This window comes from Doryrhamphus excisus, unplaced genomic scaffold, assembly GCF_030265055.1.
Source record: "Doryrhamphus excisus isolate RoL2022-K1 unplaced genomic scaffold, RoL_Dexc_1.0 HiC_scaffold_62, whole genome shotgun sequence".
Taxonomy (NCBI): Eukaryota; Metazoa; Chordata; class Actinopteri; order Syngnathiformes; family Syngnathidae; genus Doryrhamphus; species Doryrhamphus excisus.
The window spans coordinates 1-21,163 of NW_026652271.1; the positions used below are offsets into that span (position 1 = coordinate 1).

Here is a 21,163-nt window from a genome sequence, read left to right on the forward strand (position 1 = left end):
AACACTATATTCCCAGTAGTCAATGAGACAAAAAGGCCCCCACCATTCTCTACTAAAGTAGCCCGAGCAAATTTCACCAGTGTACAGCTAAAAGGAACCGCAAAAAAATGTAGGTCACGTTGAGTTCAAATATTGTAGACATGTAAAAAAAATCAAGATACCTACAACACAGAAGGAGGAAACACACCCCCATCAACTTAGTACTTTAGAGCAGACGTGTGGTAGTGGTGCGAGGACGAATACCTCGATGACATCGTTTATAACATGACCGGAACATGTGCGGTAGTGACATTACTGATTCCAGTATCTATTTACCCTATGAATGTTGACATGTTACTAAGTGCTATCATTGAAGCAGATAAACACCACATCCCAAACTACTTCCAAAGGAAGAGAGAAGTTCCAGCCCCCGACTGGATGATGCAAGACAATCCCACCGACATCAATGCCATCAGCGTGCCACGAGGGGTACCAGACGAATACAAACTTGTAAATCAGGTTGCATCAGGTTTGGAAAGTATTATCCCATGGATAACAGTTAACAAAAATGTGGATAGGATTAACTACCTCCACTATAACATACAAAAGCTTGGGAACTACACCGAGGCCGGACTCACAGCAATTGGAGAACAACTCCATGCCACGTCACTCATGGCCTTCCAGAATCGTATCGCCTTGGATGGACTGCTGGCACATCAGCAAGGAGTGTGCGCCATGCTTGGCGACCAATGTGGCATGTCCATCCCCAACAATACAGATTCCACAGGAATGCTGATGCGTGCGATTTCTGGTTTAAAGGCGCTAAACACCAAGATGAAGGAGCACTGGTGTTGACACTGAGATGTTCGGTGACTGGAGAAAACTTGGGGGACAATGGTCTCCTTATGTGATGTCCGTGCTTATTGCACTCGCTGTTGCCCTTCTTTTGTGTGCCTTATGTGGATGTTGTTGTATCCCTATCCTGAAGGTTACAATCACATGGACTGTGGATTTAGCCATGGCACCAATGACAACAAGGTAAATGAAATGTACCCCCTACTGGTGGCAGGTGGCAGCGATGACAGTGACGACTCAGATAGCCATCATGGACATGCCCCTGACTTGTTTCCTGACCAAGACAAGTACTTTGACTCAGACGACGAGAACACTTCCGTTCAGGTGTAAGCACAATTTCTGACATAGATGACCTAATAGGTGAAAACCGAGAGGAGAGCCTAGGAGGGACTGCAAACAGAAAATGTGTGATAAACAGGAGGGAAATGTTAGAATAAAATGTAAATACAATGATTATAGTGTTAAGTTAAGGGCAGTTTCAGCTTGTTGCTCCTCCCGTACAAGGCGATGGTGCTGAGGCTTCGCGGTAAGCCCAACCACCTCCGCAGGAAACAGCTGACCTTCCTCTCGAAGCCCTTGACGGTGGTCAGTGGCACATTGTAGACCAGCAGCGGCCAGAGTAGGCGTGGCAGGATGCCGTGTTGGTAGATCCAGGCTTTAAACTTGGTAAACTTGGTAATCCTGACTTATCCACTGCGGTCAGCCAGGTTCCCAACTCCTCTGATGTTGCTTGGAGTGCTCCGGTGTCCTTCGAGGTACAGTCATAGATCTTGCCCAGGCTCTTAACTGGCTTCTCCCCCACCGATGGAATCTGGATGCCTCTGACTGAGAAGCGAAACTGGTCTGTGATTTTCCCCTTCTTCACCACCAGAGACCTGGAGGAGTTTGAACCTGACAGGGACTCTCAATTCACACATGTGTTGGACTTTGGACTCCGTCCCTTGTATGACCATTTTTCCCCATTGACGAACTGTTTTTGTGTTGGTGCCAGATGCACTGCTGGCACTGTGGCTAAGCTGGTCAAAGTGCCTGTCTAGTAAACAGGTGATCCTGGGTTCAAATCCCAGCAGTGCTTGGGTGCTTGGTCAGTGAAACTTTGGCAGCTGATTTCTGAACCATGTACTTCTTTTTGTCACTTGCCCTTCAAGAACGAATTGACGTTGCATCCACAGCTGACATGATTGTTGTGGATCCCACTACGCCAGAAGGTGCTTGAATCCAAAGAGTATGACATTGTGATGTTTTGTCATTCAGCGCCACTTTGCAGAGGCTCATCCACTTGACAGTTGAATTTTTTTCTCTTACAGTGTGTCCCCACGTGGCATTGGTGGTTCAGTGGTAGAATTCTCAGACATTTGCTGCCAGCCAATCAGGATGCGACACAGACGTCAGACAAGCAAAGAGACTCGCCTGCCATGCGGGCATGATTACCATTACCATTACCATCTATCAGGGATGACAACTGAATTAAGAATCAATGCCAGAAACCTGCCACAGGATTTCAGATAATGTTTTGATGCAGACTGGTCATGATACCTCTGAAGTTCACCAAAGCAGACCTGACTTAAGGTGACTACACTTCCAAAGTTCCCAGTGATGACTGAACCTCTCGCTCCTTGTGTTCCCTGAGAAACTCATATCTTCAATTTAATTATTGAGAATTGTGTTACCCACAGTCCTGGAAGATCGCAAAGGTGCTAGGTCGAAAAGGTTTACTTAAACAAGTTATTCCTTGTGTGCTGTTGTAGTCTCTGTCACGCAATTGGTCAGCGAGTTTGGCTGTTAACTGAGAGGTTGGTGGTATGAGCCCACCCAGGGACTGTCAATTCACACGTGTTGGACTTCGGACTCCCTCCCTTGTATGAACATTTTTCCCCATTGGCGAACTGTTTTTGTGTTGGTGCCAGATGCACAGCTGGCGCTGTGGCTAAGCTGGTCAAAGTGCCTGTCTCGCACTGTATCTTCAATTTAATTATTGAGAATGGCGTTTACCCACAGTCCTGGAAGATCGCAAAGGTTTACTGAAACAAGTTATTCAGGGAAGGGGCCTGCCTACCTTCACCGCTTGAACAGGGACTTGATCCCTGGACCCTCAGATTAAAAGTCTGATGCTCTACCAACTGAGCTATCCAGGCCGTTGTTGAATGAGGACAACTCTCAAGGTAAAATCTTCTGGCATACTGTACTTGACCTTGCAGAGATGAGAGCTTCTTCTCTGGCTCTCAACAAAGGCGGTCTCATCTTTCCCCTCTCCTCCCTATCCCTTATCTTCCCTGCTTTGTTGTCCCCTGTCCATCCTGTCGATGGAGTTTGACTTGATTCTTTGTCACGCAGTCTGGAATTGGCAAACTGAGAAATTCTGCTTGAGTGACCAATGCAGTCTGTCTATTTTAATACATTTCGTCTCAACTCATGTTGAAAAAGGACAGAGCCATTTCCGTGAGAGCACAAGACCCCTGGATTGTACCCAAAAATACTTTGCGTTCATCAAAGAGTAAAGCTGGTGTCCTGGTTTGCAATGCCTCGATTGTTACACCAGAAGGTGCGAGTCACATCCAAAACAAAGGGCATGCTGGACGCATAGCATGCGTTAGTATGGCTTCAACTGAACAGAAGTTGGCAGTGTGTGAGTCTCTGTGGCGCAATCGGTCAGCGCGCTCGGCTGTTAACCGGGAGGCTGGTGGTTTGAGCCCACCCAGGGACGTTCTCTGGATGCATCAGTGTCACTGTTCATTCATGTTTGCGCTCCACTCTTGCACAGCACTTGTGTGGTTCCCAATTGGCAAACTGCGTGTCAATGACTTTTCAAAAGCACATTCCAGCTTCCATGGTCTAACACATTTGATCAGAAGTTAGGTTGATCAAGTCACAGATTTCAGTTTGTTTCTGCACAGGTCTGGTGAAACACAGAAGCTCTGCTTGAAAATATTATCTTTTGCAAAAGCGCCAACCAGGATTATAGATTAAGAGACGACGGAATGCTTTTATGTTAAAAGGAATCAAGTCAAACCCCATCAACTGGTAAGCAGGGGCCCTTAAGAGAAGACACTGTATACTGTTGTGATTTTTTGACAGACATGTCTAGTAAACAGGAGATCCTGGGTTCAAATCCCAGTAGTGCCTTCTCTGTGTTTCAGCAGCTCCTATGCTGTTATTTAAAAGAAATGTTGTTCTTGTTCTGTTGAATAAAGACCCATCATTTCTGATGTCATATGTAGTATACATGTCACATGTACTACAATGCTCCCTACAAAGACAATACCCTTGTGTATTTGGACATTTGCAGGTTTAAGAAAACAGACCACATTAGCCAAATATCTTCCGGACAAAAGAGTGGTCAGACAAGACAAAGTTTGAGCCAGTCACCTGAACATTAGACTTTTGATCTGAGTGTACGGGATTCAAGTCCCTGTTCAGGTGACCAGTGATAGGGTCTGAGGTCCGCTTGCAAACGCCTCCTTTTTGCCCACAAAATACAAGGGCAACAGGACAATCCCTTGGTACTTTATGGAAACAATGTGAGGTGCCTGGCTTTTAACTAGAAGTGGAAAGACTTGTGTAGCCCCTCACACAAACCATGTGTCTTCCTCCCATGCACATGTTGCCAGCTGATCCTTGACATCAGCAAAATTTTGGTTCTAGAACAATGGGGTCACCTGCCCCCATTGGTCTTTTCCAAGGAGTCACGGTGGCCGAGAGGTTAAGGCGTTGGACTCGAAATCCAATGGGGTTTCCCCGCACAGGTTCGGAATCCTGTCTGTGGCGCTTTGGCTGGGCATTTGTTTCCGCCATGCTGTTTACCTTGTGGTGGAGTACTGTTGGTTATGAGGGCCGGGGTGTTGTCCTTTCACGGTCCGCATTCTCTACACTGGAGGTCTAAATTTTGGGTAGAGGATAATGGGGTCCACTGTCCCCATTGATCTGCTTCTTGCAGTCTCGGTGGCCGAGAGGTTTGTTGCCACTCTGCTTTGACATGCTGTTTTCTTTACCTCTCCCCGGTCTTTGAGCGGCCTTGTCGAGGGTGTTTCACAGGTGGGTGGGTGGTCTGATGCTGGATATGGGGGCCAGTGGGTTGTCGCCCTTTTGTTGTTCCTGGAGCACATAAAGAAGAGTGGCCAGTACGGGGGGTAGAACCCATGACCTTGGCGTTATGAGCACCACACGCTGACCAACTGAGCTAACCGGGATAGCGGCAGAGAGCTGCTGGAATGACAAGGCGCTACTAAACGTGTATCGGGCGAGCCTCAGCGTCTGGGTCTCATCCCGAGCGGCCAGCTCATCTTGCACTTGTTGGCTGAGGCTCGCCCGATATGCGCTCCGCAGCGCCTTGTCATTCCAGCCGCTCTCTGTCGCTATCCATTCGACTCGACAACCGGCTGCGGGAGTGCAGCGCACAGCGGAGGGCGGAGCCTCTCCGACCCACACGTCGGCTCCAAATCCCACCTCCTGGGGCTCTTCCGGCACCACTCCTCCCTCCCTGCTCCAGCATCGGAGTGCCGTCTGATGACGTCGGGAGTGTCGTCCCCATGCAACTGGGAGCCAGTCGCCTTTCGTCAGCGGAGAGGAGTCACCGTCCACGCCTGTGGCTGTGCCTGTACTGTGGGAGTCCTACACACAATTTCCCGCTGTCCAGTTCGCCCAGCACGCCAACGCTCTTCCTCCACCAGGGATATTCCCCAGCTGCTGGCACTGCCCGCTCCAACCACACCGGCTGCGTCATCCGCTTTGGTGGGCCGACTTCAGATATCCTGGGCGGGGGAAGCTTCTCCTACCACAGCATTAATTGACTCTGGGGCGGACGAGAACTTCATTGATAGCGGACTGGTCAGTTCTCTCAACATTCCTACTGTTGAGCTTGTCCCCCACAAGAATGTCCGCTCGCTAGATGAACATCACCTGGCATGCATTACGCATCAACCACCACAAGGTCACAAATTTTTTTCTTATGCCCTCTCGCTCAGCTCTGTTAGTACTCGGCCTCCCCTGGCATCCCGTGCGTGTGTTGTGATGTTTTGTCATTCAGCGCCACTTTGCAGAGGCACATCCACTCGACAATTTAATTTGTTCTCCGACAGTGTTTCCCAATGTGGCATTGGTGGTTCAGTGGTAGCATTCTCGCTTGCCAAGCGGGAGGCCCGGATCCGATTCCCGGCCAATGCAGTATATCTCAGCTTATACCTTTCTTTAGAGCTCATGTTGAAAAAGTACAAAGGCTCTTTTCCTGCGAAAGGGCAGTATTCAGAATGACACCTGAAACGTAACAGACCGGACCACCCGAGAGTTAAGGTGGACAGCACTTAGTGAAACCTGACTGCAGTCATGCTGTTGTAGTCTCTGTCGTGCAATTGGTCAGCACGTTTGGCTGTTAACTGAGAGGTTGGTGGTTCGAGCCCTCCCAGGGACTCTCAATTCACACATGTGTTGGACTTTGGACTCCCTCCCTTGTATGAACATTTTTCCCCATTTGCGAACTGTTTTTGTGTTGGTGCCAGATGCACTGCTGGCACTGTGGCTAAGCTGGTCAAAGTGCCTGTCTAGTAAACAGGAGATCCTGGGTTCAAATCCCAGCAGTGCCTGGGTGCTTGGTCAGTGAAACTTTGGCAGCTGATTTGTGAACCATGTACTTCTTTTTGTCACGTGCCCTTCAAGAACGAATTGACGTTGCATCCACAGCTGACGTGATTGTTGTGGATCCCATTACGCCAGAAGGTGCTTGAATCCAAAGAGTATGACATTGTCATGTGTTGTCATTCAGCGCCACTTTGCAGAGGCTCATCCACTTGACAGTTGAATTTTTTTTCTCTTACAGTGTGTCCCCACGTGGCATTGGTGGTTCAGTGGTAGAATTCTCACTTGCCAAGCGGGGGCCGCGCGGGGCCGCGCGCGTGTTGTTGACATTTGCTGCCAGCCAATCAGGATGCGACACAGACGTCAGACAAGCAAAGAGACTCGCCTGCCACATGGGCATGATTACCATTACCATTACCATCTATCAGGGATGGCAACTGAATTAAGAATCAATGCCAGAAACCTGCCACAGGATTTCAGTTAATGTTTTGATGCAGACTGGTCATGATGCCTCTGATTCATTCAATTAATTAATTAATTAAAATTAATTAAACCACTACCTGTGAGAGGTAAGTTACACCATTGCACTAAACATTGATAGAATAGTTAGTAATGGAGTAGTAGTGAATAACTAACAATGCTTGTGGGGATTTTTTTGGTTTTGGACATCTTTCAGATAAATAAGCATGCAAACTGACCCGGGAACATCATGGCTGTTCCTGACAAATGTAACAGGAGGGTTAAGATGACTACACTTCCAAAGTTCTCAGCTATGACTGAACCTCTCGCTCCTTTGTTCCCTGAGAAACTAGGTTGGGTGTGGAATTGATCAAACATCAAGAAGACCACATCAATTTAAAAAAAATTAAAAAGTGATATCTTGGCAGAAAAAGGCCCGGTTAGCTCAGTCGGGAGAGCACGAGACTCTTAATCTCAGGGTCGTGGGTTCGAGCCCCACATTGGGTGGTTCAGCTCTTTTGGTGATACGTCTTAAAGATTTCTTTCCTGTGGAAAATTCTGCAACATGCGGAAAACATTTCATTCGAAGTACACAAAAATAAATCCCATTCTTGTAGGACCACAAATGGTAGAGCGCTCACTTCGCATGTGAGATTAAGTGGAATTGATGCCTGCATTCTCCAAATGGTATATTATGCCTTTTTCTTTCCAAAAAAGCATTCTCAATCTCCCACATCGTACCGGATGCTTGGATTAATTGCATTCTAATGATGTTTCCTAAAAACACAGGTGGTGTCAAAACTAGTGCATTAGTATAGTCCGATGAGGATGGGATTCGAACCCATGCGTGCAGAACACAATGGATTAGCAGTCCATCACCTTAACCTCTCGGTCACCTCATCTCCTTTGTGGACATGGTCTTGTTGACTCAAAATGACACATCTTAGTTAGTGTTTTGGTGTTGCAGAAATCGTGGCAGCCTTCCTGTGCAGCGGGGGGATTTAACTCAAAGGCTAGAGTTCTTGCTCTACATGCAAGAAATAGCGGGTTTGATATCCGTATTGTCGAAATGATATGTTATGGCTTTTTTGCCAACAAAAGCGTTCTTGATCTCCGACATCGTACCTTATACTTTGATTCATTGCATGCTAATAATGTTTACTAAAAATACAGGTGTGGTCAAAACTAGTGTATTTTTATAGCACCACACTTCAAGTGGACAGACAATCTTGTCTTTTCAGACAATACAATTACAAAAGCAACACACACCTGCCATGACCCTGAATCGGCCGGGGTTGATGTGGCCACAACACAGAGTAGGAACCACTATACAATTACGGCTGTGAGCTATGCTTTTCTGGGCAAGAACCATAAACTCAGACTTGGAGGTGCAGATTGCTCATTTCAGCTGGTTCTTATTTGTCTGCGAGCAAAGCTTGAATTTCATGTGGGTGTTGTCCTGGCGGGAGAAACATTTTAGCTTGTGTCGGCATGGCTACAGTGACAAAAGCCCATTTTCCTTTCCAGTAAATGTGCATCAGCTGAACACTTTGCAGACCTAATGCTGTGAACATTTGTTGTACGTCACCTCCCAACTGCACTTGTCTGGTCTTAATATGTAATTGTCTGGCTGTGTTGTCGTGATCGATGTTGATGAAATCAAGAGAACAAAGTCACACCTTTACACCTTTTATTTGCCAACTCACCATGTAAACAGCGATTGTGCTGAAAACTGGGATTGAACCAGGGACCTTTAGATAGTCAGTCCAACGCTCTCCCAACTAAGCAATTTCAGCTGCAAAGGTGTTTCTCTGCTTTTTCAGTCTGGGCTAAAAGTGGGGGAAGGGTGACGCTGTGTCTGTGCCACGTACTATGTTGCTGTGTACCTGGTCCAGTGTGTTCTCATCTTGGGTTGGAATGTCCCCATGCTGGTAACGGGTGGGGAATACAGTCCGTTGATGAGGATAAGCGGTACAGTGGAGTTCACTGGTTGAAGTTGCCAGGTACCATAAAAATGGCAATGGGCCACGAGCGTGTTCTGAATTCCCCTTTGGCCAAATTGGCTAAATGGCCGTACAAAAAGCACCATACTTGGAGCCTGTGGTCAATGTCAACATTCGGGCTAATTCAGTTAAATTGAGACGGTGATTATGTACCAAGTCAGTTATGTCAGTCAGGATTTGGTCAAGGTTGTTGTGTGGTTTTGGCATGGATAAGGCTATTTATCTAAATTTATGAGGAGTCCATGGTCTGTAAACATACTGAGGTACTCCCACAGCTGTTGCGGAACTTGCGGGAACTTGCAAATTTTCCCACTGAGGGGTGAATAAAGGCATATCTTATCTTCTACCATAGGGTAGGCTTCTCCTTCTACTTCAAAGGGTAGGTTTTGGCAAGAAGTAGGATTCTTAATCCTACTTCTTGCCATTAATGCTTTCCCGAGTTACAACATTTCCTTGGGAGCGAGTTTGATAACCTCGGGGTGTGGACATACTCGTTGATATGCCAACGAGACTGGGAGGATTCCAACTATGGTCTTTTGATTTTAGTGTGTCATTTAATTGAGTCGAGTCAATAGTTCCCCAAGAGAGGGTGGACATGGGTGTCTGTTCAGGGGCGGTTGAAGAGTGATCATAAATTGGAAATGTCGGGTACAAAGATGTGGCCTGAGTCGGAGTCTGTACAACTACAGATGACTGAAAGTCTCGCTCCTTCTGAAACAAGGTTGTCTGTGGAATTGATCAAACATGAAGATGGCCACATCGATAAAAAAGAAAAACAAAAAATTATATCTACAACAGAAAAAGGCCTGGTTAGCTCAGTGGGTAGAGCATGAGACTCTTACTCTCAGGGTCCTGGGTTTGAGACCCACATTGGGTGTGCATGTGAGGAAGACACTTGGTTTGTGTGCGGGGCTACACAAGCCTTTCCAGTTCCAGTTAAAAGATAGGCACCTCAGGCGGGCATTGGTGGTTCAGTGGTAGAATTCTCGCTTGCCAAGCGGCAGGCCCGGGTCTGATTCCCGGCCAATACAGTATATCTAAGCTTTTACCCAGAGCTCATGTTGAAAAAGGACAAAGGCTCTTTTCCTGCCAAAGGGCAGAATTCAGAATGACACCTGAAAAGTAACAGTCCGGACCACCTGAGAGTTAAGGTGGACAGCACTTGAGTATTTGCAACTTTCTGTCAAAAGTGGAAACTTACTGAAACCTTACTGCAGTGATGCGGATGTAGTCTCTATGCAGCAATTGGTCAGCGCGTTCGGCTGTTAACTGAGAGGTTGGTGGTTCGAGCCCACCCAGGGCCGTTCAATTGACACATGTGTCTGGCTTTGGGCTCCCTCCCTTTTATGAACATTTTCCCCATTGGTGAACTGTTTTTGTGTCGGTGCCAGATGCACAGCATTTCCTTTTTTACTGAAGGCACCATTTTCAAGTTTGCATGCTTCGCAGGCACTATGCTTTAGTTGGTCAAATTACATGCCTAGCAAAGAGGGGCTCATTGGTTCTAATTCCAGCAGTCCTCTACTGGTATTTCCATGACTCTGGTTTTCATACTTTTTATCAGAGGTCATGTTGAAGAACAAAGACTGTTTTCTGGAGAAACGCAAGACCCCAGAATGCAATAGGTCTGCTTTGTATACTTTTCAGCAGCAGTCATGTTGAAAAGCACCCCTGGTTTACTGCCCAGGAGGAGCAGCCTCGGCCACTTTAGAATGAAGGGTGACGCCACTTCAAGATGCAAGAAGCTGTCAGAATTGGGACTCAAACCCACACCTCATTAGAGACTGCAACCTGAATGCAGCACCAAACTTCAGGTTCAGGTTCAAACTCCTGTGACACTTTAATTACAGAAGAGACAGACAACAAAATTCAAAATTTCTCGCAGCGAGAAGAGTGAAAAAACAAACCCAGTGACATGCCGCTCCACTCTGAGGATGCCATTCATGCTCCTCTCTTTTTATTTTCTTTAGGAGGTCCCTAATACATGGTCGTGCAACACTAAGGGGAGGGGGAAGCAAGCAGTTGCACAAGCTGTACTTGTTGTCTATGTGTGTGTGTGTATGTGAGAGCAATTACTTTTTGTGCATGTGTTCTTATCTTGGCGCATTTTGCATGATGAACAGGAACATCTTCAAGGCCACTGCTGGCATTCCCAGGCACCTGCAAGATTAGTGGTGCTGGGAGTTGCTGGTCAGCGTCATGGAATGTTCCTGCTTTAAAACACTCAAGACTTTTGTCTATTGTCTAAGCAAACGGATATAAGGGTGATAACTTAACACTATAATAATTGAATTTACATTTTATTCTAACAGTTAGTCCAGATTAACAGCCTAGTTATTTGTGTCAGTCCCAGGGACCGTTTCTAGACCCTTGTGTGACACTTGTGGAGAGCCCTTGCATTCTTCCCAATTGGTAAACCCTTTGTATCGGTGCCAAATATACGGGATTCTCCCCCTGCTGACCGAATGACACACGACAAATGGCATCATCTCAGCGTTGGAGCAGTTTATGTCTAGAAGAGTAAAGGCAGCATTGCCAGGGTGACTTACTCGGCTGGCGCTGTGGCTTAGCTGGTCAAAGTGCCTGTCTTGTAAACAGGAAATCCTGGGTTCAAATCCCAGCAGTGCCTGGCTGCTTAGTCCGTGAAACTTTGGCAGCTGATTTCTGACCCACGTACCTCTTTTTGTCACTTGCCCTTCAAAAACGAGTCAATGGTGCATCCACAGCTGACATGATTGTTGTGGATCCCATTACGCCAGAAGGTGCTTGAATCCAAAGAGTATGACATTGTGATGTGTTGTCATTCAGCGCCACTTTGCAGAGGCTCATCCACTTGACAGTTGAATTTTGTTCTCTTACAGTGTGTCCCCACGTGGCATTGGTGGTTCAGTGGTAGAATTCTCACTTGCCAAGCGGGGGCCGCGCGTGTGGTGTTGACATTTGCTGCCAGCCAATCGGGATGCAAGAGAGACGTCGGAGAAGCAGAGAGACTTCAGAGAAATGAATTCAGGTTTTCAAATCCCGTCTAAGTCATCAGTCAAGTCACTGTTTTCTTCTCCACAATATTATTGTTTTCCAATTAATCCCTATATCATTACAAACTATTCCTATCAGGCTTATATTGATACCAGTGCTTGAAATAAAATACAAAATCAATGCAATGTCATTCATTCATTTTCTACCGCTTTTCCTCACAAGGGTCGCGGGGGTGCTGGAGCCTATCCCAGCTGTCTTCGGGCGAGAGGATCAATGCAATGTAACAAATAATATTTATTTATCAGGGTACCACACTCAAGAACACTCTCAATAATAAAAAATAAATAATAATCTACATGTAAGCAGTTATGAATAATAAATATACGTATTGTTCACTTATTTTGCCGTCTTTGTTTCTCCTTTTCATAGAAAGGAGAGGCCTGGAACTCCTTCCAGCTCATCTCTTTTTTTCATCCTGTGCTCTCTATAAATGGAGAACACTTTGGCAGGGCAGTAGATGTACTTCTTAGAAGCCAGCGTGGATGTGGGGGCTTTTCGGGCCCTGCTTCAGCTGCATCCTGCAGAGGTACTTTCGGACAGGGGGTGGAGGAGATTCCTCCCTCTTCCTTCTTCTTCTGCTGTTTTTCCTCCACCCTCTTTCTTGTCTCATCCAGCTCTTGCTGGAAGAAGTCTGTTTGACTGAAATCTTTAAACGGCATCTTAGGGTCTGTCAGACCTTCTGCAGCAATAAGAGTATCTGACAGGGCCTCGTTGATAAAAGTCATGTGTTTGATGTCCCATCCGCTTGATATTTTGAGGTGGTGAAATAACCATCGCTGCAGGCAGTGTCACTACAGGCACAGCAGCTTTGGTAGTGCTTCGCGACTACCAAAGCTGCTGTGTATGTTGCAGTTTCTCTGGGCTGGTATTTAGTGAAGATGATGTGTGTTGAGAAATTTACTGTTGTGTTTTATGTATTTAGAAATGTGCAATTTTGTTGGATGCAGCATGCTGTTGGGGTCTTTGCTAGTGTTTATCTAGGAGATCGTCAATTGTGGACTTCATTGGAGTCGGCAGCGCTTGTGGTCCAACAGAAATACCCTCCCTCCAGTCTTCACTGGTCCAGTGTGGGCAGCAGTTGGAGAAGTTTGGATGGACAATCTTTTTTGGGCTCTAGGCAAATAAAACCATGAAATACACATTTGTAATTTGGTTCAAACAAGATGCAACTATGAGAACAAATGGACACATGATTAGGTTTTTACCTGGCTTTGCTTTGGCTGAAGCTGTTGCTAATGTAATGTAACTGTTGCTAATGCTAATAGGTATACTACGTGTAATAGGTATACTGCGGCGGTCGTAAATAACGAACAATAGCGGAAGTGGCACCGCCACACCACAAACAGCCACATAAAAACATGAAAGCAGAACAGTTCAAAGACAAAATATTTTCAAGTATTTGTGTTGTGCTGTTTTCTTTTACTGTAGTTTACCATGTTTTTGTCCGTCTCGTCGCTCACTCGCTCGGCAATTGTGCTGTTTATTACCCGAAGTTCAACATGGATGGAGGACAGAAGCGGCCACAGCGCCACTCCTGGACAAAAGTATATTACATTCATAATGGGCTTTCGCTATAATTGGAAATGAATGGGGAATGTTTCGGTCGTTTCAGCAGACCCGGAGACCCGGGTCCGATTCCGAATGCAACAGGGCTGTTTTTATACCTTTCATCGGTGTAAAAAAGTGACCGTTTTTGGGACCAACACATGACCTCTGAATTTGATCAGAAATGTCACACCTCTCCACCTCCACATCCATCAATCTTCCTCCGCTTATCCAGGTCCAGGTCGCGGGGGGCAGCAGTCTTGGTAGGGAAGCCCAGATTTCCCGGTCCCCGGCCACCTCCTCCATCTCCACCGGGAGGACACCAAGGTGTTCCCAGGCCAGCTGTGAGACATAATCCCTCCAGCGTGTCCTAGGTCTGCCCCGGCGCCTTTTCCCGGCTGGGTATGCCCGGAACACTTCACCAGGGAGGCGTCCGGGAGGCATCCGGACTAGATGCCCGAGCCACCTCAACTGACTCCTCTCGATGTGAAGGAGAAGCGGCTCTACTCTGAGCGCTCCCGGATGACTGAGCTCCTCACCCTATCTCTTAGGATGAGTCCAGCTAGGATGAGGAAACTCATTTCAGCTGCCTGTATCCGAGATGTCATTCTTTCGGTCATGACCCAAAGCTCATGACCATAGGTGAGGGTGGGAACATAGATCGACCAGTAAATTGAGAGCTTTTTTAACCACGACGGTCTGTTACAGCGACCGCATTACTGCCGAGGCTGCGCCGATCCATCTGTCGACCTCACGCTCCCACTTTCCCTCACTCGTGACCATACCTAAGATACCTAAACTCCTCCACCTGGGGTAGGACCTCATTCCCAACCCGGAGGGAGCACTCCACCCTTTTACGACTGAGAACCACGGCCTCTGATTTGGAGGTACTGAGTCTCATTCCAGACGCTTCGCACTCAGATGCAAACCGTCCCAGTAAGCGCTGAAGGTCACAGCCCGTAGAGGCCATAAGAACCACATCATCTGCAAATAGCAGAGATTAGATTCTAAGGCCCCTGAAACAGATTCCCTCAACACCTTGGCTGCGCCTAGAAATTCTGTCCATGAAAATTGTGAACAGAATCGGTGACAAAGGGCAGCCTTAGCGGAGGCCAACGTTTACCGGAAACAGGCTCGACTTACTACTGACAATGCGACTCCTGCCCCATTTGTACAAGGACCAGATAGCACGTAGTAGCGTGCCACCAATCCCCCCAAAGTAGAGAAGTTTGGATGGACAATCTTTTTTGGGCTCTAGGCAAATAAAACGATGAAATACACATTTGTAATTTGGTTCAAACAAGATGCAACTATGAGAACAAATGGACACATGATTAAGTTTTTACCTGGCTTTGCTTTGGCTGAAGCTGTTGCTAATGTAATGTAACTGTTGCTAATGCTAATAGGTATACTACGTGTAATAGGTATACTGCGGCGGTCGTAAATAACGAACAATAGCGGAAGTGGCACCGCCACACCACAAACAGCCACATAAAAACATGAAAGCAGAACAGTTCAAAGACAAAATATTTTCAAAAAAATTTTCAGATAGCACGTAGTAGCGTGCCACCAATCCCCCCAAAGTACGCCACGAGGGACACGGTCGAATGCCTTTTCCAGATCCACAAAGTACATGTAGACTGGTTGGGCAAACTCCCATGCACCCTCCAGCACCCTCGTGAGGGTGTAGAGCTGGTCCAGTGTTCCATGACCAGGACAAAAATCGCATTGGACCTCTTGTAACGGAGGTTCGACCAACGGTCGTACCCTTCTCTCCAGCACCCTGGAATAGACTTTCCCAGGGAGGCTGAGGAGTGTGATCCCCCTATTGTTGGAACACATCCTCCGGTCACCCTTCTTGAGAACCACCACCCTGGTCTGCCAATCCAAAGATACTGTCCCCGACTTCCACGCAATGTTGAAGAGACGTGCCAGCCAAGACAGTCCCTCAACATCCAGAGCCTTGAGGAATTCCGGGCGGAACTTGTCCACCCCGAAGCTTTGCCACTGAGGAGGTGACGGAGGAGGAGGAACCGTACCTCGCCCAGATGTGGGATACCGGGGCCTCACCCTGGAGCCAGGCCCGGGGGAGGGGCTCGCAGGTGAGCACCTGGTGGTCGGGCCTTCACCCCCAGCCACATGGGCTCTCCCCCTCGTAGACCCACCACCTACGGGGGGAAAGCATAAGGGTCCGGTGCATTGTGTGTTAGGTGGCGGTCAAGGGCGGGTGCATGGGTGACCTGGTCTTCGGTGGCCAAAAACTGGTTCTTGGGACATGAAATGTCACTTCTCTGGTGGGGAAGGAACCTGAACTTGTGCAAGAGGTTGAGATATTCCGGCTAGACATAGTCGGACTCACCTCGACCCACAGTTTGGGTTCCGGAACCAAACTCCTCGAGAGGGACTGGACCTTGTTCTACTCTGGAGTTGCTGCAGGGGAGAGGAAGCGAGCTGGTGTAGGCTTATTAATAGACCCCCGGCTTGGTGCCTCTGTGTTGGAGTCAGCCCCGGTGAACGAGAGGGTAATTTCTCTACGCCTTCGGGCTGGGGAAAAGGTCCTAACTGTCATTTGTGCGTACGCGCCAAACGGCAGTTCGGAGTACCCGGTCTTTTTGGAGTCCTGGTGACTCCGTCGTTCTACTGGGAGACTTCAACGCCCATGTAGGCAATGACAGTGTGACCTGGAGGGGCGTGATTGGGAGGAACGGCCTCCCTGATCTGAACCCGGGAAGTGTGATGTTATTGGACTTCTGTGCGAACCACAGTTTGTCCATAACTAACACCATGTTCGAACATAGGGATGTCCATAAGTGCACTTGGCACCAGGACACCCTAGGCTGCAGGTCTATGATCGACTTTGCAGTCGTGTCATCAGACCTGCGTCCGCATGTTCTGGACAGGCGGGTGAAGAGAGGGGCTGAGCTGTCAACTGATCACCACCTGGTGATGAGTTGGATTAGATGGCGGGGGAGGATGCTGGACAGACCTGGTAGACCCAAACGAGTAGTGAGGGTGTGCTGGGAACGTCTGGCAGAGTCTCCCGTTCGTCGGGTCTTCAACTCTCACCTCTGGCAGAGCTTCGCCTGCATCCCGGGGGAGGACCGGGATAATGAGTCCGAATGGGCCATATTCCGTGCCTCCATTGCTGAGGTGGTAGACCGCAGCTGCGGCCGCAAGGCGGTCAGTGCGAGTCGTGGCGGCAGGCCCCGAACCCGATGGTGGACACCAGAGGTCAGGGCCGCCATCAAGCTGAAGAAGGAGTCCTATCGAGCATTGATGGCTTGTGGGACTCCGGAAGCAGCTGACAGGTACTGTAAGGCCAAACGGTTCGCGGCTTCGGCGGTTGTCGAGGCAAAAACTCGGGTGTGGGAGGAATTCGGTGAGGCCATGGAGCACGACTTTTGGTCGGCCTCGAAGGGGTTCTGGCAAACCGTCCGGACCCTCCGAAAAGGGAAGCATTGCCCAGTCCACACTGTTTACAGTGGAGACGGGGCCTGCTGACCTCGACTGGGGATTTGTTTTGGTGAAGTAGGTGCAGACACATCTATTAAAAAATGAAAATACAAAATATACAGTATACAGTATAAATATATGTACACAGTCTGTTTTTTGTTTGTTGTTCCGGAACTGCAGTCTGATTGTTTTTCCTAGGAGTCCAAACTGAGCGTTAATTTAACGCATATAGAGTGTCAAAGTGGCAGGATGAGGCAGAGGTGGGGTGTGAACAGTGTCAGGGGGGGGTTCCGGGACTTGTTGATGAGGCTGACAGCAGACGGGAAGAAACTGTTCTTGTGGCGTGAGGTTTTGGTCCTGATGGACCGCAGCCTCCTCTCAAAGAGACTGTGTCCGGGTTGAGAAGGATCGGCCACAATCCTTTTCTGCACGCCTTAGGGTCCTGGAGGCGTACAGATCCTGGAGGGACGGGAGATTGCAGGAGGTGAGGATGGACTCAATGATGGAGCTGTAGAAGTGCACCAACATTGTCTTTGGCAGGATGAATTTCTTCAGCTGCCATAGGAACGTAGGAAGTACATCCTCTGCTGTGCCTTCTTGATGAGGGAGCTGATGTTCGGCTCCCACTGGAGGTCCTGGGAGATGATGGTACCCAGGATGCGGAAGGACTCCACAATGTCAATCGTAGAGTCACAGAGGGTGATGGGGACAGGAGAGGCTGAGTTCTTCCTGTTGACAACCATCTCCACTGTTTTTAGGGCGTTGAGCTCCAGGTTGTTCAGGTTGCACCAAGTAACCAGATGGTCAACCTGTCACCTGTAGGCAAACTTGTCGCCGTCAGAGATGAGTCCGATGAGGGTGGTGTCGTCCGCAGACTTCGGGAGCCTGACAGACTGGTGACTGGAGGTGCAACTGTTTGTGTACAGGGAGAAGAGCAGAGGAGAAAGAACGCAGCCCTGGGGGGATCAGGTGCTGACGGTTTTTGTATCTGAGATGTGTTTCCCCAGCTTCACGCACTGTTTCCTGTCAGACAGGAAGTCTGTAATCCACCTGCAGGTGGAGTCAGGCACGCTCAGCTGGGAGAACTTCTCCTGGAGCAGAGTTGGGAGGACGGTGTTGAAGGCGGAGCTGAAGTCCACAAACAGGATCCTAGCATAGGTTCCTGCGGAGTCCAGGTGCTGGAGGACCAACACACCAAGGCAGCCGTCCGCAGCGCCATTTTGGAAACACGTGGTGGCATGGGAATAGATGACTACATGGTAATCAGGTGGTTAGGTGTAAGTGGTTCCAGACACATGGGTTGTTTACATTGTCCACAGTAAGAGGGTGATTATTCACAACAGACATGGCTTCCTAAAGAAAGGTTCTCAAGGAACTGTCACTCAACCTGCCAGCACTGTTTGCTAGGACTGAAAGGAGCACGTTTTTGATGGTTCTGATCTGGCGCTCCCAAACACCTCCCATATGGCTTGCATTTATGACAAAGTTGCATTGCTTGTCTGCCAGGTATTCTGTTACTCTTTCTGTGTTTATTTCCTTTAGAGACTTTTCCATTTCATTTTTAGTTCAAACTAAGTATGTTCCCTGATCTGATCGGATGTGCCAAACAGCACCTCTGATGGCAATGAAGCATCTTGGGGCATTGATGAATGAGTCAGTGGTCAAGTCCTCCAGCATCTCTATATGAACACCTCCAGAACATAGACAAGTGAATAGTAGACTGTACTGTTTTTGTTCTTTATGCCCTTGTTTTGTGTGAAAGGGGCCAAAACAATCCATGCCACCATAGGTAATTGGTGGAGAAGGCTCAATGTGGTCTTGAGGTATGTCAGCCATCTTTTGTTCCTCTGTGGCTCCTCGAGCTTTCTGGCATGGGATGCACTATCAAATATGTTGAGCCACTGCTTTGCTCCCTCCCACGATCCAGTAGTCATTTGCTCTGAGTTAATTCAAGAACCAATATAGTTCTGAGACTGGACCTTCTCTGCCAATTCAGGAAAAGCAGGGGAATTAGCTCAAATGGTATAGCGCTTGCTTTGCATGTGAGAGGTAGCGGGATCGATTGCCTAAATTCTACAAGGAATCCTTTGTTTTATTGGCTAATTGTAGGCCATTCGCGCACCCCGGGGTTACAGAGGTCAAAGGTAAGCCCATATTCAGCAGCACAGTGGCGAAAGGTAAATGTATGTGCATTACCGTTTCCACAGGTTCCCGATTTGTACAACCCGGCATTAATACCTCTTAGTGTAATTCTACCTTACTGGTGGATGCCTTCTTCTGGTCGCTCCTCAGGGCTGACCTCTGGTAGTGGTGCGGTGGACCCGACGTGAGTGATAGGTTACCGACCGAGAACATGACTGGTGTTTGTGCCCTGATTTCTTTCCTTCCTCCAATAACAGTATTGTCAATTGATGTGGAGCGCCTAGTGCATAGTGCTACTTCCGTAGGGTCTCACCTCGTGCCACGGACGCCCTGAGGACCAGACAAGGTGTGTCAACCTCACCCTGGTTCGACGCTTCCAACCTGACGTACATTGACCCTTGGATAGGTTTTCCTGGTGTCCTGTTGGTTATGAGGGTGGGGTGTTGTCGACGTGGGCTTTTGTTGTTCCTTCACGGTCCACGTTCTTTGCACTCGGGGTCTAAATTTTGGGTAGAGGACAATGGGGTGGCCGCCCCCATTGATCTGCTTCATGCAGTCACGGTGCGCGAGAGGTTTGCCACCACTCTGCTTTGCCATGCTGTTTTCTTGACCTTTCCCCGGTCAGTTAGCGGCCGTGATGGGGGTGTTTCGCAGTTGATTGGGTTGTGCGCTGTTGGTTATGGGGCCCGATGGGTTTTTGCCGTGGGCTTTTGTTGTTCCTGGAGCAGATAAAGAAGAGTGGTCAGTACGGGGGTGAACCCATGACCGTGGCTTTATTAGCACCACGCTCTGATCAACTGAGCTAATCGACCACAGGACACCATTGCATCAAATGTTTCCAGCTAAAATCGACTAACTCATCCTTAACAGACCGCATTCTCCGTGCCATGCTGTTTTCTTTACCTTTACCTGGTCGGTTGGTTGCCTTGATGGGGGTGTTTCGCAGTTCACTGGGTTCTGCGCTGTTGGTTATGGGGCCGGGGGGTTATGAGGGGCAGGGTGTTGTCGACGGGGGCTTTTGTTGTTCCTTCACGGTCCGCATTCTCTGCACTCGTGGTCTAAATTTTGGGTAGAGGATAATGGGGTCCACTGCCCCCATTGATCTGCTCCTTGCAGTCTTGGTGACTGAGAGGATTGTTGACGCTCTGCTTTGACATGCTGTTTTGTTTACCTCTCGAGGGTGTTTCACTGGTGACAATTGACACTTTGGTCTCCATCCCTTGTATGAACATGTTTCCCCATTGGTGAACTGTTTTTGTGTCCGTGCCAGATGCACAGGATTTCCTTTTCTACTAAAGGCACCGCCACTTTTCTCCGACAGTGCAACCCCATGTGGCATTGGTGGTTCAGTGGTAGAATCCTCGCTTGCCAAGCGGGAGCCCTGGGTCCAATTCCCAGCCAATGCAGTGCATCTCCGCTTGTACCTTTCTTTAGAGTTCATGTGAAAAAGTACAAAGGCTCTTTTTCCTGTGAAAGGGCAGAACTCAGAATGACACCTGAAAAGTAAGAGAACGGACCACCCGAGAGTTAAGGTGGACAGCACTTAGTGAAACCTGACTGCAGTCATGCTGTTGTAGTCTCTGTCGCGCAATTGGTCAGGGCCCCGTTTCACGAAGCAGGTTCAACCAACTCTGGAGTCTAACCCTGAACTCTGAGTTGATCTACTCTGAGACAGGAAACTCTGAGTTACGGGTTTCAGAACAGGTGATTTCAATTGGTTCAATCAACACAGAGTTTGTTCACTCTGAGTTAAGCGCGTGCACCACGACTTTAAAAAGCCCTGATCAATGGAGCCCCGTTTCCTCGATTCACCATGGCAACGAGTGAGAAGAAAAGATCGTCGTATTTCAGTCCTCTGGAACTGGATATATTAATGCGGTCATACGGCGAATTTGAAAGCGTTTTTAAAAAGAAAAGCAACACGGCTGCAGCAGCGAAAGAACGCGAGTCTGCGTGGGAGAAGATTAGTGCTCGAGTCGATACGAAACGCGTATCGGGCGAGCCTCAGCGTCTGGGTCTCATCCCAAGCGGCCAGCTCATCTTGCACTTGTTGGCTGAGGCTCGCCCGATATGCGCTCCGCAGCGCCTTGTCATTCCAGCCGCTCTCTGTCGCTATCCATTCG

The 21,163-nt window shown here is 48.3% G+C and overlaps 8 non-coding genes across 8 annotated transcripts; 6 read left to right on the forward strand and 2 right to left on the reverse strand.

Annotated features, from left to right (window-relative positions):
* The first annotated feature begins 1,835 nt into the window (after positions 1–1,835).
* trnat-agu (transfer RNA threonine (anticodon AGU)) lies at positions 1,836–1,909 on the forward strand. The gene has a single exon. It is a non-coding gene; the product is annotated as a tRNA-Thr (tRNA).
* Positions 1,910–3,464: 1,555 nt separating this feature from the next.
* On the forward strand, positions 3,465–3,538 carry trnan-guu (transfer RNA asparagine (anticodon GUU)). Its single transcript has one exon. It is a non-coding gene; the product is annotated as a tRNA-Asn (tRNA).
* A 978-nt stretch (positions 3,539–4,516) lies between these two features.
* On the forward strand, positions 4,517–4,599 carry trnas-cga (transfer RNA serine (anticodon CGA)). The gene has a single exon. It is a non-coding gene; the product is annotated as a tRNA-Ser (tRNA).
* A 1,737-nt stretch (positions 4,600–6,336) lies between these two features.
* trnat-agu (transfer RNA threonine (anticodon AGU)) lies at positions 6,337–6,410 on the forward strand. The gene has a single exon. It is a non-coding gene; the product is annotated as a tRNA-Thr (tRNA).
* A 1,271-nt stretch (positions 6,411–7,681) lies between these two features.
* trnas-gcu (transfer RNA serine (anticodon GCU)) lies at positions 7,682–7,763 on the reverse strand. Its single transcript has one exon. It is a non-coding gene; the product is annotated as a tRNA-Ser (tRNA).
* Positions 7,764–8,584: 821 nt separating this feature from the next.
* Positions 8,585–8,657, reverse strand: trnav-gac (transfer RNA valine (anticodon GAC)). Its single transcript has one exon. It is a non-coding gene; the product is annotated as a tRNA-Val (tRNA).
* A 2,762-nt stretch (positions 8,658–11,419) lies between these two features.
* On the forward strand, positions 11,420–11,493 carry trnat-ugu (transfer RNA threonine (anticodon UGU)). The gene has a single exon. It is a non-coding gene; the product is annotated as a tRNA-Thr (tRNA).
* An 8,882-nt stretch (positions 11,494–20,375) lies between these two features.
* On the forward strand, positions 20,376–20,446 carry trnag-gcc (transfer RNA glycine (anticodon GCC)). Its single transcript has one exon. It is a non-coding gene; the product is annotated as a tRNA-Gly (tRNA).
* The last annotated feature ends 717 nt before the right edge of the window (positions 20,447–21,163 follow it).